This window comes from Felis catus, chromosome B1 (assembly GCF_018350175.1).
Source record: "Felis catus isolate Fca126 chromosome B1, F.catus_Fca126_mat1.0, whole genome shotgun sequence".
Classification (NCBI taxonomy): Eukaryota; Metazoa; Chordata; class Mammalia; order Carnivora; family Felidae; genus Felis; species Felis catus.
The window spans coordinates 72407761-72424193 of NC_058371.1; positions in this window are offsets into that span (position 1 = coordinate 72407761).

The window sequence follows — 16433 nt, forward strand, 5'->3', positions numbered from 1 at the left end:
GGAAGATTTGATCTTTTAGGCACCCTCTTTTTCACCTCCATTGGATCCCAGCTCCACTCTGAAGAGACAGTAAGTATTCTACTTTCAAAGCATCCACTTAGGAAGGTGACAGGACCTTACTTAGCAGAGCTAGAACTTCCTAGTAATGGGGCTTTAGGAGGGTGCTTCAGAGTAGAAGATCTGTAAGAGAAACAAATGTTTCTATTTCAATATTGACTAATTTTCATAGTAGGACTTCAACATACATTTCTGCTAACAAAATATCTAAGCAAATAGAATTTAACATGAGGACACCGTAAATTTTATTTATACTAAACTGTAGAGGCCACTTTTGGGCAGAAGGCTTGAGCAATGGAAAACAGATTAAGGTAAAAGGGCCTAGAATGACCACCAGGCCACATGCAAACAGGCTTATGAAGCCACCAGCCTCAAAATAGCCACAGACCCTAGCCGGCCAATGGGTGACTTCCAACTGGGCACAGGGACAAAGAAAGGAAAATTCCATGCATTCCCCTACCTCCTCACTCCCCACCTTAACTATCGCCCCCCACCCACCACCTCCTGGTAGACAGTCTCTCCTCTACCGTCCTGCCCATTGCTCCCTTGTAGTGTATTCAAGCTTCTATCTCCTGTGTTCTGTCTTAGGTGAGTCCTTTTACTGCCTGCACCCCTGGTCTCCACCAAGTCAGGTCGCCCCCACATAACCACCCTTGAGGAACTTCTGAAGATTTTGCCTACAGTCCAGGTAAGGTTAAACTCCTCCGGTGGGCTTTGCTGAGCTGGCATTAAAGGTAGCTCTTCTCAGAACATGAGGACGTGCCAACACCAGGCTCGTACAAGTGCTTACAGAAGGTGCTTTCTCTTCCTTAATTCTAAAAAGACTGTTCTTAGGAGGTAGAATTTTAGACCTGTCCAGTGATTAAGTGGAAATAAAAGGAAAGAGGAAAAATCCCTGATAAAGGGCTAAGATCAGTGCTCTTATCATTGCTGGTATTCATATGTGATGATACCTCTGAGCTTTACAAAGTCAGTGAAGATCCTAGTGGTGTCAAACGGGCAAACAACTGTCTCCTCCACTATAAGGTAGCTTCTCTGAGGAAGTAAAGACTGGAGGTGTCTTGGCCTAAACCAGAACAAAGCTGGGCATGCCAACACCTAAAAGCTTCTCAGAATAATACAAAATCAGAGCACAACTACCAGCCATCACCAGAAACCAGCAGAAATCTTGGCCACTGGACTCTGGAAGGAGGACGCCAATTTCACATGATGGGAGAAGGGGGCTCCTGCAGAGCCTGCTAACCTGCCAAAGTTAAAAGGATGTTTTCCATGAATATTCCAGGGGCTCCACAGATGTATTTCAAATCTGAGGGCCTCATATCTCAGCTAATTGTTCCCAAACAGACTTCTCAGAAACCTCTGAGGAATCAAGTCTTTCCCTTTAGTCCAAGAGCAGAGTAACATGGCTTCCCATCCTCCCAGCTGCCCCTGTGTTCCCAGGCTTCCAGCCTCCTGTGCCAGGCGGCCTTGGCTTCTCCTCATTCACCTCTGGTAGAAACCAGGAAGTTTCCTCCTGGAAGTCAGTACATCCATGGGTGAAGACAGAGTTACCATAGCAACTTGGTCACTGGAGTGACTTCAGACTCCTGTCAGTTCAAATGCTGCTTCCCTACTCTCTATAGATTTCCCTCCAAACCCATTCAACATGTTGTTTTTATCAGCTAGATTGTATGCTTCCTGAGGGTTGAAACCAAATTATTTGTTTTTCATAGCTTCTGGCAACTTGTAAGAGGTTTAAAAAATAATTTTCTAGTTCAATCTTACTTCAGCATTTTTCTGGAAGGATATATAAAGAGTGATTAACATGTGCATTAAAGAGAGGTTCCAGAAGTCAGTATGTGAAAGGACAGCGAAGAGAGAATTTCACTTTTCATTCTATGCTTCCAATACTGTTAGAATTGTTCTTTGCCATTAAGGATATATAAATGTTTTTATAATAATATGCTCACTTTTAGTTTCTATTTATTTGGTGCATTCTACCTATGTTGTAAGATGCAAGGGAAAAATAATGGGTTTTGAGAGTTTCAGTAAAGTTAGTGACTAGTCTTTGGCATGAGAGAAAAATGCTTTTCCAGAGGATCAAGATGCCTCTCCTTCTTTCAAGGCAGATACTTCTGATTAATCATGACATCCTTTCCTGTTCCCAACCCCGCATACCTGGCAGTTCTTACGAATTGACTGGAGGTAACTTGGGATACGAAACATATACACCCTCTGAATAGATAATTTAATGCACTGACAGTTCTCTTTGAATGGCAACTTAACACTAACGTATCTAAGTTAAAAGCTGGAGAAATAGGTCCCAACGAGGACAGAAGGCAAAAAAGGGAGGCACAAAACATAGTGAAATATGATGGCATCAAACTGTAAGGCTATAATCAGATAAAAACTATCCATATAAAAAGAAAACGTTTTTCCAAAGATGATGACTTTAGCTTTTCTGGATGGATGTCTCCATGCTTTGGGGCATTCCTGTGGGGGGGGTTGACCAAACACTTGTCACCACAGCAGAATGCTGCCTACCATGTCAGTTCCTCCCACTGCCTTTCTGTAAAAAGACTCTGTCCAAAAGGGCAGCATTTCATATTCTCCATTGTCATTTATCAAACTATGTGTGGTAGTCTCAACAGAGACATCACAGGGTGTGAATAAAAAATAATCTTTTCACTGTGTTCTGTTAATTCCATGATGACTGAAGGCAGATAAATGCTTTGGAAGAAAAATGGCTGCTCCTGGGGGCTTCGGCTCTCTTTGGGAGTGGAGCAATTCATCCACTCACTGAAATAAGGCACTCCAAAGTCCGCTGGAAATAGTAGAGGAAAATCACATTGCAATCCAATTCCAGTTCGAAGGAAAATAGAGAATTTGTTTGAGAGGTCATAAATGCACAACCTGCTCCAGCCAACTGATGTAACCAGGCCAACCAAGGTAAGATTCTTGTATGCACTTCAGCATCTGATCACCTGCTATGTGACCTGAACAGTTCTTGTTATTGAGGGAGAAAAATATCCAATAGATTCAAGCTCATAAATTCAAATATTCATCTATTAAGCACCTACTATGTGCCAGACACTGTGCTGAATGTTAGTCATGGCCCTTGCACCCAAAGTGTTTGCACCCTCAGAGCCAAGATATTTACACACTCAGTAAATAGAGAATAGTGAAAAAGAGCAGAGGGCTAAGTGTCAGAGCAAAGGAAAGACTACATAGGAAGCCAGAGTCAGAAGAGATTATTGTGAAACAAGCAGTTAAAGAATCTTCATGGACAAGGTAAATCTTAAAGATACTGTATTAATCAGGGTTCTCTAAGGAAGCAGAAGCAGTGGGGTATTTTATATATTTTATATAAAATTTTTATTTATTTATTTGTTTATCTATTTATTAATAAATAGAGAGAGAGGTTATGAGGGATTGGCTCACATAATTATGGAGGCTGAGAAGTCCCATGATCTTCTTTCTGTCTGCAAGCCAGAGACCCAGGAAAACCAGTGGTATAAGTCAGTCAGAACCCGAAAGCCCTGAGAACCAGAGGGGCTGATGGTTTAAATCCCAGCCTGAGAGTCAGACAAGATGAGATGAGATGTCCCAGCTCAAGCAACGAGATCAGAGAAAAGGGGCTAATACCTCCTTCTTCTGCCATTTTTTCTATTCAGGCCTTCAGTGGATTGGATGATGCCCACCCACGATGGGCAGAGCAATCTATTTTGCCGAATTCACTGATTCAATTGGTAATCTCATCCAGAAACACCCTCACAGACCTGCCCAGAAATAACGTCTACTCTGGGCCTCAGTGGCCAGTCACGTTGGTGCATATCACACATAATGAGTGAGTAGGTGTAGAAGAGAAGGAATGCATTACAGCTAGAGAAGTAGCTTGAGCAGGGCATGGAAGTAAACACAAACAAGCATTGTGGGTCTAAGGAAGGAATGAGCCTGGTCAGACAAAGCTTCAGAAGGGGGATTTAGGGACTAAGATGGCAGAGGAAGAATGAAGTTGTATTATTTTATTTATTTATTTATGTTGAGGGAGAGAGAGAGAGAGAGCAGGGGAGGGGCAGAGAGAGAGAGGGAGGGAGAAAGAGAATCCCAAGCAGGCTCCACGTTGTCAGTGCAGAGCCCAACACAGGGCTCGAACTCACAAACTGTGAGATCATGACCTAAGCTGAAATCAAGATCTGGATGCTTAACCGACAGCCACCCAGGTGCCCCTGGAGCTGTATTATTAAATCACTTGATAATGAAGCAACATCAGTGAAAATGGTGACATTGGAAACTAGCACAACTTAAGATGAGAATGATTTAACAATTTTTTGCTCCAGCTAGTCTGTGTTGAATATCAGCTGCCGGCCTGGGTCAACCAATATACCATGCCATGTAATCCTTACAGGAAGTCACTGAAGTTGGTTCCGTATTTTCAAATTAAAAACATGTGGCTCAAGGAGATTAAATAATTTTACCAAAGTTACACAATTAATGGGCATGTCTATGTGATGTTGAAGCCCATGTCTTTTGCACCCTGAATCTTCTAGGTGCTATAGAGCTAATCTAAAAAAGCTTATGCAGACAGCATTAAGGGATTCATGCTCATCTATTATGCCCACTGTGGAAACCAACATGTTGTCCATAAATACTGGATACCTGGTTTGAGATTGTCTCCTTAACAATACCTACCCTGTTCATTCATTCCACAGATAGGAGGTTCTTGTCATGTGCCAGGCACTACTGTATGCTCTGGGACAGAGCCATGACCAATGCAGTGCTCTCTCGCTCTCTTCATACACCTTCTTGTGGGAAATAAATGAATACTGGGGCAAAATCCGGAAAGAATTTCTTGACATGGAATTTAATGAATGGGGTGCAAATACTTATGTTGAAATTTTGTCATGTTACCCTGAGGTAAAAATGCTAACAGAAGCATAAATAAATATAGACAACCATAAATAAAACATGGCCATCGGTACATTAAGTAATAAATAACAATTTAAATTTCTAAGATATTATTAAAATGTAGCCTTTAGTTAATAGAAATGCCATTGTCCTTTTCTTCTCTGGGCTTCTTGTGCTTTGTATCCTTTAACAATGTACTTTTCAGGGGCACCTGGATGGCTCAGTCGGTTTAACGTCTGATTTGGGCTCAGGACATGATCTCGTGGTTCACGAGTTCGAGCCCCATGTCGGGCTCTGTGCTGACAGCTCAAAGCTTGAAGCCTGCTTCATATTCTGTGTCTCCCTCTCTCTCTTCCTCTCCGCTGCTTGTGCTCAGTCTTTCTCTGTCTCTCTCTGTCTCTCCCTCAAAAATAAATGAAAACATTTTAAAATTTTTGAAAAAAAAAAACACAAAAAACAATGTACTTTTCAGTGTGTAGAATCAGACCCTTCCTTTGGGTTAGGAGAGAAATCCAAACCTCAAAGACCTCGCAGGCTCAGACTACACCTTCATAAGGTAGAGACTTTAAGACAACAACCTTTCACTGAATTCAGCTCTTTGTTCCAGCAACCGCCCAGGTGACTGCAGTGTGAGGTTCAAGGTGAGGCAGCTCCTTCACCCTTCACTGTGTGTCCTCCCAAGTGCCTGGTGGCAGTTTTCTTCTCAAACGCTTTCTCCTCTCTACCTCAGTGTTGTGGGCGACAGGGGAACAGGGCCTTTTACTTTCACTGTGCCTTTTAAGAAGAAAAGAATGTTCTTGACTGACTGTTCCTCAAATAGCTTTCTCCATTACCTTAGAAAGCTATAATTCTATTTGTTTTCCCCCAAACCCTGTCATCTCTCCCTCCCCACACCACCGCTCCCACATCATCTATGAAATAGGATTCTGTTTTTTTGGAAATGCTGACACTTCAAATGACTATAGTCAGCAATCTATTTGATTCATCCAACTAAATTCAAAAGAACTACTGGGTTAAGTCATGGTCAATATTGATTTTTGCCTATTTTTTCCATAAATTAATTTCGTATAATTCTGTAGCTTAAAAATATACACCAAGCACTTTTCAAATAAAAGCTTGGAAATAATTTCAAATGCTTAGAAGGTATGTTTTTAAAAACGAAAAATGAACTAAATGATTTTTAACAAGAACTGATCTTAATTCATATTGCAAATCATTTCTTTTTTTTACCATATGGATTAGCAACAAATATTTTGTTTATTCAGCACTGTGCAAACCAGAATGTGAAAATTTCCTCATAAAATATGAAGTTCTTACATTTTCACCTCATGTCTATCTTGCCTATGGCTTGTGCTGAGTTAATATTTAAAATATATAGCATTTACTATTAATAAGTAATTTTATAATAATAGTTTATAATTCAATAATAATTATTATCTGTAATATAATATTTAAAAATATATTTCTGCCCAGGGAAGAAATAGTAGAAAAGTTCTATGGGACACTTAGAAATAGACAAAATTAAAACTCAGAACCCAGGGACACCTGGGTGGCTCAGTCAGTTAAGCGTCTGACTCTCCATTTCAGCTCAGGTCATGATCTCACAGTCATAGGATCAAGCCCTGTGTCAGGCTTAGCACAGGGTCTGCTTGAGATTTCTCTCTCTCTCCTTCTCTCTCTGCCCCCTCCTCATTCATGCTAGCACTGTCTCTCTCTCTCTCTTTCAAAAAATTTTTTTTCAACGTTTATTTATTTTTGGGACAGAGAGAGTCAGAGCATGAACAGGGGAGGGGGAGAGAGAGAGGGAGGCACAGAATCGGAAACAGGCTCCAGCCTCTGAGCCATCAGCCCAGAGCCTGACGCGGGGCTCGAACTCGGACTGCAGATCGTGACCTGGCTGAAGTCGGACGCTTAACCGACTGCGCCACCCAGGCGCCCCTCTCTCTCTCTCTCTTTTAAAATAAATAAATAAACTAAAAAAAAAAAAACAACAAAAAAATTCAGAACCCAAAGTTGTTTCCTCCCATGGTAACTCTCCCACCATTATGGTCTTTCTAAGAAGGAAGCGATAAGAAATACCCCTGGGATAGAAAAAGTAGCACAGATTTTGGAGTAACAGTTGACACCTGCATGCATGTCAAGATCAGAAGACTTTGTTAGCTTAAGTGCAGGCCTTAATTTCCTCCAGGTATAAAATTGCCTTGTTATGCTTCAAATTTTCAGTCATCAGTAACTACCTTATAAGTTGAGAGGGTTAAGTTGGAAGGATGCATTTGAAAATATTACTTATTAAAGCTCTTTTTTTTTAACTCCTGCAAATTCCATTTCCATTTAAATGGAAGCAGAAGCAGACAAATTGCTTTCACGATGCTCTTCCTATTTGTGTTTCTATGGAAATGGATTCTTGATTAGGAACGGGAAAGCTAAAATCAAAAGTTGTAAGCAGGCAGAGCATAACCGGGGTGTTTTATGGAGCAGTTCACCAGATTTCATCCAGTCCAAGGTAATATCATATTAAAGTAGCCCAAACGTACAGAAATAAACACTCACGTCCTCACCTTACCTCGCCCAGAGCTATTTGACCTCTCATATTTTCCTGACCACATCTTAACAACATCAAACCCCACAGCCTTGATTTACAGGTCCTCAATATCTGGCACAGTGCCCTTTGTTGGGTCTTGCTTTTAAATATATCTCTCTTAACTAGCTCTCAAATATGATGCTTGCCCTAAAGTATATGTCCAAGGGCCATGGACATTTTGGGATATTATTGAGAGAATGCGGTCTAAAAAGAAAAAATTAAGTAAGTAAAAAATGAAGCTGAATTTCAAAGCATAAATAATAATTAAGTATCACTTTCACCTTTCTATCCCAACCATTTCTTAATAACTCACATTTAAATTAAAAATAAGTTAGATTTATACTGTCTCTATTCTGTGCAGAACTGTCATTAAAAAAACAAAACTTATTTGTAAAAACTTCCATTACATAAACCATGCCTGTCCGCTGCTATCAATTTCCACACCCTTTTGACTTCTAAATGGCTAAGATTTTGGCAAAAGTGCTAATATAGTCTCTTTTATGACAGGAATTTTGCAACTGTGGCAGCACAGGAACAAATTACACACTTATTTTCTGCAAATGTTCAATGCTAAGAAAAGGTACCTGATACATATTCATGAAACAAAACTAGGAAAGTCTTAGTCTAAAATAAGGTCACATAATTACATAAAATATTAAACAATAATTAAACCAAAACAAAATAATTTATATCAAAATCTATTGTGAAACTTGATTGCAATGTTGGTATTATTCTCTTAACTTTGTTGTTTGACATGAAAGATATGTTACCTCCAAACTTCTGAATCAGCGTAAGAATGAGTTTATACGTTAGTGTAGATTACCTAAAATCTCCAAAATCTCTCTGATTTCCTCAGTTCCAAACACATTACTAGTATTCCATGCCAGAAATTAAAAGGCTAACAATTAGGAAGAATTGAGTAATTGGTTACACAGAACTGAGAATTGCTTTTAAGTGTATCATGACTATAAAGTAATAATATTACAATGTTGCTCAGTGTGATAGTCAAGTCCGAAGAAAAAAAAGAGAAACAAAAGAGAAAGAAGGGGAGAGGGAGGGCAGGAGGGAGGGAGAAGAGGAGAAGGAAAGAAAGGATATCAAGGAGAAGAAAGGCATGCAAAACCTGAAGAAAGAAGGGAAGAAAGGAAAGAAAGAAGGTAAGAAATTTGGAGACCATTGAGCCAATAATTATTTTGGAATGGAAAAAAATGAAAGTAACAGAAGTCAACACTGATCAATTCTCTTCTCATGTATTGGCCATAAAAATAATGTTATTTAACATTACCAGAGAGCCAGATGCAAATAAGCCCGAAGGTACAGACAAGAAAAGGTTGAGAGAGAGGGAGAGGAGAAAAACTCCAACACATCAGTGTCTCTTCAAGATATACTGGTCACTTGTGTTTCTGCAGATAGGCAAACAAAAGGCCTATACACCAGGTCTGTTGAGATAAAGTCTTCTTGAATAATGGGCATAGAATAAGATGAATGCTATGGGCAAAAATAAATAGGTAAGAAGAAAAGCCAATATATGCCACAAAAACATAACCACGTTCACATTTGGGACTACTCATCCAATTGTAAATTTCGAGTTATTTGTTAAAACAAAATTGCAATTGAACCTTGAACAATGAGGGGGTTAGGGACACTGACACCCCCCTCACGCACACACAGTCAAGGATCTACATTTAAGTGTATAACTTTTAACTCCCCCAAAACTAATAGCCTACTTCTGACCGAAAGTTTTACTGGTAACATAAATAGTCACATTAACACATATCCCATATGTCTTGCATATATACACTGTACTCTTACAAGAAAGTAAGCTAAAGAAAAGCAAATGTTATTAAGAAAATCATAAGGAACACACACAAAAGAAAATCATAAGGAATGGAAAAAACATTTACAGTACTAAACTGTATTCATCAAAAAAAAAAAAATCTGTATATAAGTAGATCCACGCAGTTCAAACCTGTGTTATTCAAGGGTCAACTGTATAACAAATACATGTAATGCGCATTCATTTTGCATCTCAGCCATTGGGGGAAATGAATACTCAGCAGACCAAAAGAGCAATAGTTAACTCCCAAAAACCCTTCTGAAATCCATTATACAACTTTCCTGAAAGGGCAACACTTTCTTAATCTTACAATTTTTGAAGTTTCTCAATACGAGTAAGATGATATGGTCATTATAAGTTGCTGACCAGATATGTCAGGTAAACAAATGGCTGGCTTCCAAAAACAAAAGAAAAAAAACAAGGGAACAATGAAAATCTGAACTTTTGGAGAATAATAGACCATTGCTAGAAGCTAGAGAAAAGATGCCATTATACAAAACCAGAGACCATTTCCATTTGGAAACATACAATACAACCAACCCCTTTCAATCCAATCTCAGAGTGGAATGATGGCGAAACTAGCTTCCTATGAAGTGTTCCTATCTGTATCTTCCCTGGACTGTTTCCCACACAATCCCATGTTCCCTTCTTGATTCCTTCCTAAACTGGTCTACCAGGACGCTCTGGTGTCTTGTGGAAAAAAGAAAACTTTTTTATTCAATGTATCCTATCATTTTATTTTCTTCTTCTAAGAGATTTAGAGGATGTGGTGGCAACCACAATGGGCAAAGAGAAAATGATGTGTGAGTGTGTTGTGGTGCAGTTAGGTATAACACAAGCGTGCAGATGACCGGTGGGTTCAGGCAAAGACTGTGGATGATGCTTCTACTATAGATTTTGAAGGGATAGAAGAAACAAAGGGATCCATATTAGAGTTCTTTGAGGAAAAAGGCAGCTAAAAATGGTAAGGAGTGCCCTGGAAAGTGTTTTCTTTACCTTAATTATCACTTTGAATATAGAGAAAAGAAAACACACTGTGATTGTTCTCTTGTTGGAAATGTGCTAAAAGGATGATTGCGATCAAATGATTAAATTCAATGAAATAATTTCTGTCAAGCAAGAACTAAAATTTCTGTTCATTGACCCTAACAAGCTAATTATTTGAAGACCTTCATTTTGTATCAAAATGAAGTATTCAGTGATTATATATTCATCAGAAATATGGCAGATAAAAGGGTAGAGCTCACCAGGGGGAGGCGATAAACACACCCTTTCCTTAATTTCATAGTGGCCTCAGCTCTAATCAACACATGGGAAAATGCATCTCAATTAATCCCTTCACTAGTAAATGGGAAATGACTCAGACTCAGCATTTGTTTTACTCAGCCACACTAATCAGTATAGAAGGAAACTCATGTAGACCAAAGAGAGAAGGGGAGATGCAGGAGATAGAGCTGGGGGAGCAGGGTTGCAATAGAAAAGGGATGAGAGGAAAAGAGACCTCATCATGCATTGCTATAGACTTAAAAAAGGATGAACTCTACAGATGTCTGGCAATTTGGAGAAGTAAATTCAAATGAACTCGATTTTGTGAATTTGTCTTAAAAGGTTGAAATTGGAATACTGATTTCAGATAATACAGAGGTTTTCAAATTTTCTTGGTTCACAGTGCCCTTAGTATCTCAGTAATTTCTTATACCCTCCCTACCCAGGCCAAAAATATATATATATGAGTTACTTAGATCCAAACAGCTTAATAAGATTTTGTGTCCTCAAGCTTAGCAGCTGTGTAAAATATAATACATACAATTTGAAAGGGGAAAGTAGTTTTTTTTTGTTTCAGTCTCAGCCATCATTACCTATTAGGAGATTAGTGAGCCTGATGGGTGCTGTGCACCTTCTCAACACTTGGAATAGCAATAGACACTAACATTCACATTTTCTGTTCCACATTAAATTTCACATGGTATTTGCTTTTTATCACAGAAACCACTAAATCACGGCTCCACAAAGACATAGTGTCACTGAAAGGAATGTAGCACAATGTAACGTGGAACTATGGACTACCTTACGCTAGTAGTTCATGTGGCATCTACCGATGCTGCTGTATTTCCGTCAAAAATTTAAAATATCCTTGGGCGCCTGGGTGGCTCAGTCAGTTGAGCGTCCAACTTCGGCTCAGGTCATGATCTCATCATCTGTGGGGTTGAGCTCTGTTTTGGGCTCTGTGCTAATAGGTGGGAACCTGGAGCCTGCTTCTGATTCTGTGTCTCCCTCTCACTCTACCCCACCCCCACTCATGCTTGCTCTCTCTCACTCTCTCTCTCTCTCTCTCAAAAGTGAATAAAATTAATTTTTTTTTTAATTTAAGTATCCTGCAGTGCTCCCTGTGAACAAGCTATGGTGTCTCGAGGTACCTTGGTGCACAGTTTGAGAATCATGGGCAAAAAATTATTCTTAGAAATACGTGACAGAAATCAATTGAAGAGACAGTATTTTATACCTAAGAAGTAGCATACATAGAAATTTAGGTTAAAAATGCATGTGATGTTTGAAGAATAGAAAGTAACTAACAAAAAGAACAAAGAGGTATATGATACCTACTATGTGCCAGATGCTGTTTAGCAATGGGGACACTAAGGTGAACAGGGTTGACATTATCACTGTCTTCATGGAATAAAAGAAGATACAAGCAAACAATCAATTGTGGAATAAAGGTAAAGCTGGAAGAAAAAAAGCAGGAAAGGATTTATGAATAAGTGATGTTGAAAAGTACACCTTAAAAATTCATAGTAGTAAACCAGGTGAAGGAGGGTCTGCGGAGGATATTTCAGACATATGGAATAAAACACAGAGAGCTCCAAAGTTCCATTCAATTATTCATTCATTCAATAAATATTTATTGTTTTATTTTATTTTATTTTATTTTATTTTATTTTAGAGAGAAAGAGAGCATAAAGTCAGGGAGAGGGGCAGAGGGAGAGAGAGAGAGAATCTCTAGCAGGCCTCACACTCAGCACAGAGCCAAATGTGGGACTCCATCCCATGAACCTGGGATCACAACCTGAGCCAAAATCAAGAGTCAGATGCTCAACCAACTGAGCCATCCAGGCACCCCTCGTTCAATAAATATTAACTGGGCATTGTTATTTATCAGATGCTGTTCTATGTTCTGAAGATACAGCAGTAAATAAAACAAAGTCACTAATCTCTTGGAGCCGCTATATAGTTAAAGAAGACAAACTATATATATATACACATACATAGACAATATGTGCAATATATATATATATATATATATATATATATATATATATATTCAATATCAGAGGTTGATAAATGTCATAAAGGCAATTTAGACAAAAAAGAAAGAAAGAAAAGGAAAGAAAATTTAGCCAGAATGAAGGGATAGAGGGTATTGGAGAAGTTCTGTGACAGTAAGCTTTGAAGGGCTCAGTATGCTAAAAGTCACTCTGCATAACTGGAAGCCAGAGTGGAAGCGCAGGAATAGGTGGTTGGGAGTGACGACAGAAGCTGAGGCTGAAGAAGCTCCCTGGCCTTGGGAAATACCTGTGCAGACGGACTTTTCTACTTTAAGAGTTACTGAAAAAGGATCAAAATAATAGTATGAACAGGGGCGCCTGGGTGGCTCAGTCAGTTGAGCGGCCGACTTTGGCTCAGGTCATGATCTCGCGGTCAGTGAGTTCAAGCCCCGTGGCCCGCTCTGTGCTGACAGCTCAGAGCCTGGAGCCTGTTTTGGATTCTGTGTCTCCCTCTCTCTGAGCCTCCCCCGTTCATACTCTGTCTCTGTCTCAAAAATAAATAAAAGTTTAAAAAATAATAATAATTAAAAAAATAATAGTATGAAGAAAGAATTTTTTACCAAAAAAAAAAAAATCATGCCAGAAAATAAAAGACTGTAAGTAAATTAAAGGTATAATTAGATTCTTGTTTTATAAGAGGAAAAGGGATGAATTTTTGGTTAATTATTTTTTGATATTGTTACTCTCTCCTTTTTTTTTTGGTAACTCTTTTTTTTTTTTTTAGTTTATTTATTTATTTTTAGGGAGTGAGAGAGAGAGAGAGACAGAGAGAATCCCAAGCAGACTCAGCACTGTCAACACGAAGACCAATGCAGGGCTCAAACTCACACACCATGATATCATGACCTGAGCCGAGGTTGGACGCTTAACCAACTGAGCCACCCAGGTGCCCTGGGTAACTCTTAAGGTAGAAAAATTAGGTCACGAAACAAGTCTTAACAAACTTAAGAACACTGATATTATACTGATTATATTTTCTGATCACAAGAATGAAACTAGTAGGGTGCCTGGATGGCTCAGTCGGTTGAGCGTCTGACTTTGGCTCAGGTCATGATCTCACAGTTTGTGAGTTCGAGACCTGAGTCCGGCTCAGTGCTGACAGCTCAGAGCCTGGAGCCTACTTCAGATCTTGTGTCTCCCTCTCTCTGCCCCTCCCCCACTTGCACTCTGTCTCTGTCTGTCTCTCTCATGCGCGTGCAAAAATAAACATTAAAAAATATTTTTTACAAGAATGAAACTAGAAATCAACAGCAGAAAGAAAACTGGTAATTTCATAAGTATGTGGAAGTTAAAGGACATAAATTTGAATAAACATTGGGTTAAAAGAAATCAAAATAAAAATTAAAAAATATCTCAAGAAAAATAATAGCACAACTTACCAAAACTTATGGAATGTAGCAAAAGCTGTAGAAAGTAGGAAGTTCATAGCAATAAAAATGTACATTCAAAAAAGAAGAAAGATCTCAAGTAAATAACACAACTTCACACTTCAAGGAACTAGAAAAAATAGCAAATTAAAGCCAGACTAAGAAAAAGAAAAGACTAAGAAAAAGAGAAGACACAAGTAAATAAATCAGAAATGAAATAAATATAATTATAATTACACATAAATAAAAAGGATCATAAAAGACTATAAAAACAATTTTGCACTAACAAACTGTAAGAAATAGGTAAATATGTAGAAGTATGTAACATATTAATTTATATCTGAGGAAACAGAAATATAGATCTGAGCAGATCTATAACTAGTGTGGAGATTGACTCAGTACTGAAAATCCTCCCAAGAAAGAAAAGCTTGGGCCTAGAACACTTCACTGGCAAATTCTACCAAAGTTCAAAGAAAAATTAATGCTAATCATTCTCAAACTCTTCCAAAATTTTGGAGAGAAGGAATAGTTCCAAACTTATTTGATGTGACCATCATTATCCTATACCAAAGCCACACATAGACATCACAAAAATAAGGGAACTACAGTCCAATATCCCTAATGAACACATATGCTAAAACCCTCAACAAAATATTAGCAAACTGAATTTAACAGTACATTAAAAGGTCATACACCATGACCAAGTCTGATTTATCCCTGGAATGCAAGGATGATTCAATATACAAAAATCAATTAATATAACACATTACATTAACAGAATGAAGGATAAAATCTATGTGATTATCTCAATAGATTCAGAAAAAGAATTTGACAAAATTCAACACCCTTTCGTGGTAAAAATGCTCAACAAACTAGATAGAAAAGGAGTATACCCAAACATAATTAAGGCCATATATGACAAACCCACAGATAACATCATGTCAATGGAGAAAAATTGAAAGCTTTTCCTCTAAGATCAGGAACAAGACAATGGTGCCCATTCGCAGCTGTACTGGAAGTCCTAGCCAGAGCAAATAGGCAGGCAGGCAGGGAGGGAAGGAAGGATGGAAGGATGGAAGGAAGGAAGAAATGCATAAACTGAAAAGGAAGTAAAATTGTCCCTGTCTACAGATGACACGATCTTATATATAGAAAACTCTCAAATCTCCATTAAAAAAAAAAAATGTTAGAATAAATTAATTCAGTAAAGGTGCATGATACAAAATCAACATTAAAAAAATCCAGCTGAGTTTCTAAACACTAACAACAAACTATCTAAAAAATAAAAAAATAAAAATTAGGAACACAATCTTATTCACAATAGCAGTAAAAAGGAATAAAATATTTAGGAATAAACTTAAAGAGATGAAAGGCTTGTATACTGAAAACTACAAAACATTAATGAAAGAAATTAAACAAGTCATAAATAAATGAAAAGACCTTCCATGTTCAAGGATTGGAAGATGTAATATTGTTAAAATGTCCATACTACTTAAGCAATCCACAGATACAGTACAATCCTTATCAAAATCCCAATGATATGTTTTTACAAAAGAGAAAGAAACAATCCTAAAATTTGTATCGAACCACACACACAAAAAAAAAACATAAATAAATACTATTCCGCATTTAAAAAGAAAGTTCTGGGGCGCCTGGGTGGCTCAGTCAGTTAAGCGGCCGACTTCGGCTCAGGTCACGATTTCAGGTCCGTGAGTTCGAGCCCCGCGTCGGGCTCTGTGCTGACAGCTCAGAGCCTGGAGCCTGTTTCAGATTCTGTGTCTCCCTCTCTCTGACCCTCCCCGTTCATGCTCTGTCTCTCTCTGTCTCAAAAATAAATAAATGTTAAAAAAAAAAATTTTTTAAAGAAAGTTCTATGATATATGACAACATGGATAAATCTTGAGGATATTATGCTAAGTGAAATAAGCCCATCACGGAAAGACAAACACTGCATGATCCATTTACATGAGATATTTAAAATAGTCAAATTCATAAAGTCAAAGAGCAGAATGGTGGTTGGCAGGAACTGGGGGGAAGGGGACGTGGAGAGTTACTAATCAGTGGGCACAAAGTTTCAATCTTGCTCTAGAGATCTGCTGTACAACTTTGTACTTACAGTCAACAATAACCTACTGTACAATTAAAAATTTAAGAAGGTAAATGTCATGTTAAATATTCTCTCCACAATAACATACAATTTTAAAAAGAAGTAAAATAAAATGTTTCATATAAACTGATATATTTATATGAGAAACATGATCTTACTTTTAAAGTCCCTGTTCTTAATAGTCACCACTCACACCACCAGAAACTTCTCACCAACTTTCTCCAAAGATAAAAGTTTTGCTGTGTTCCTTGGCTTTCCTATCTTCCCTGATATA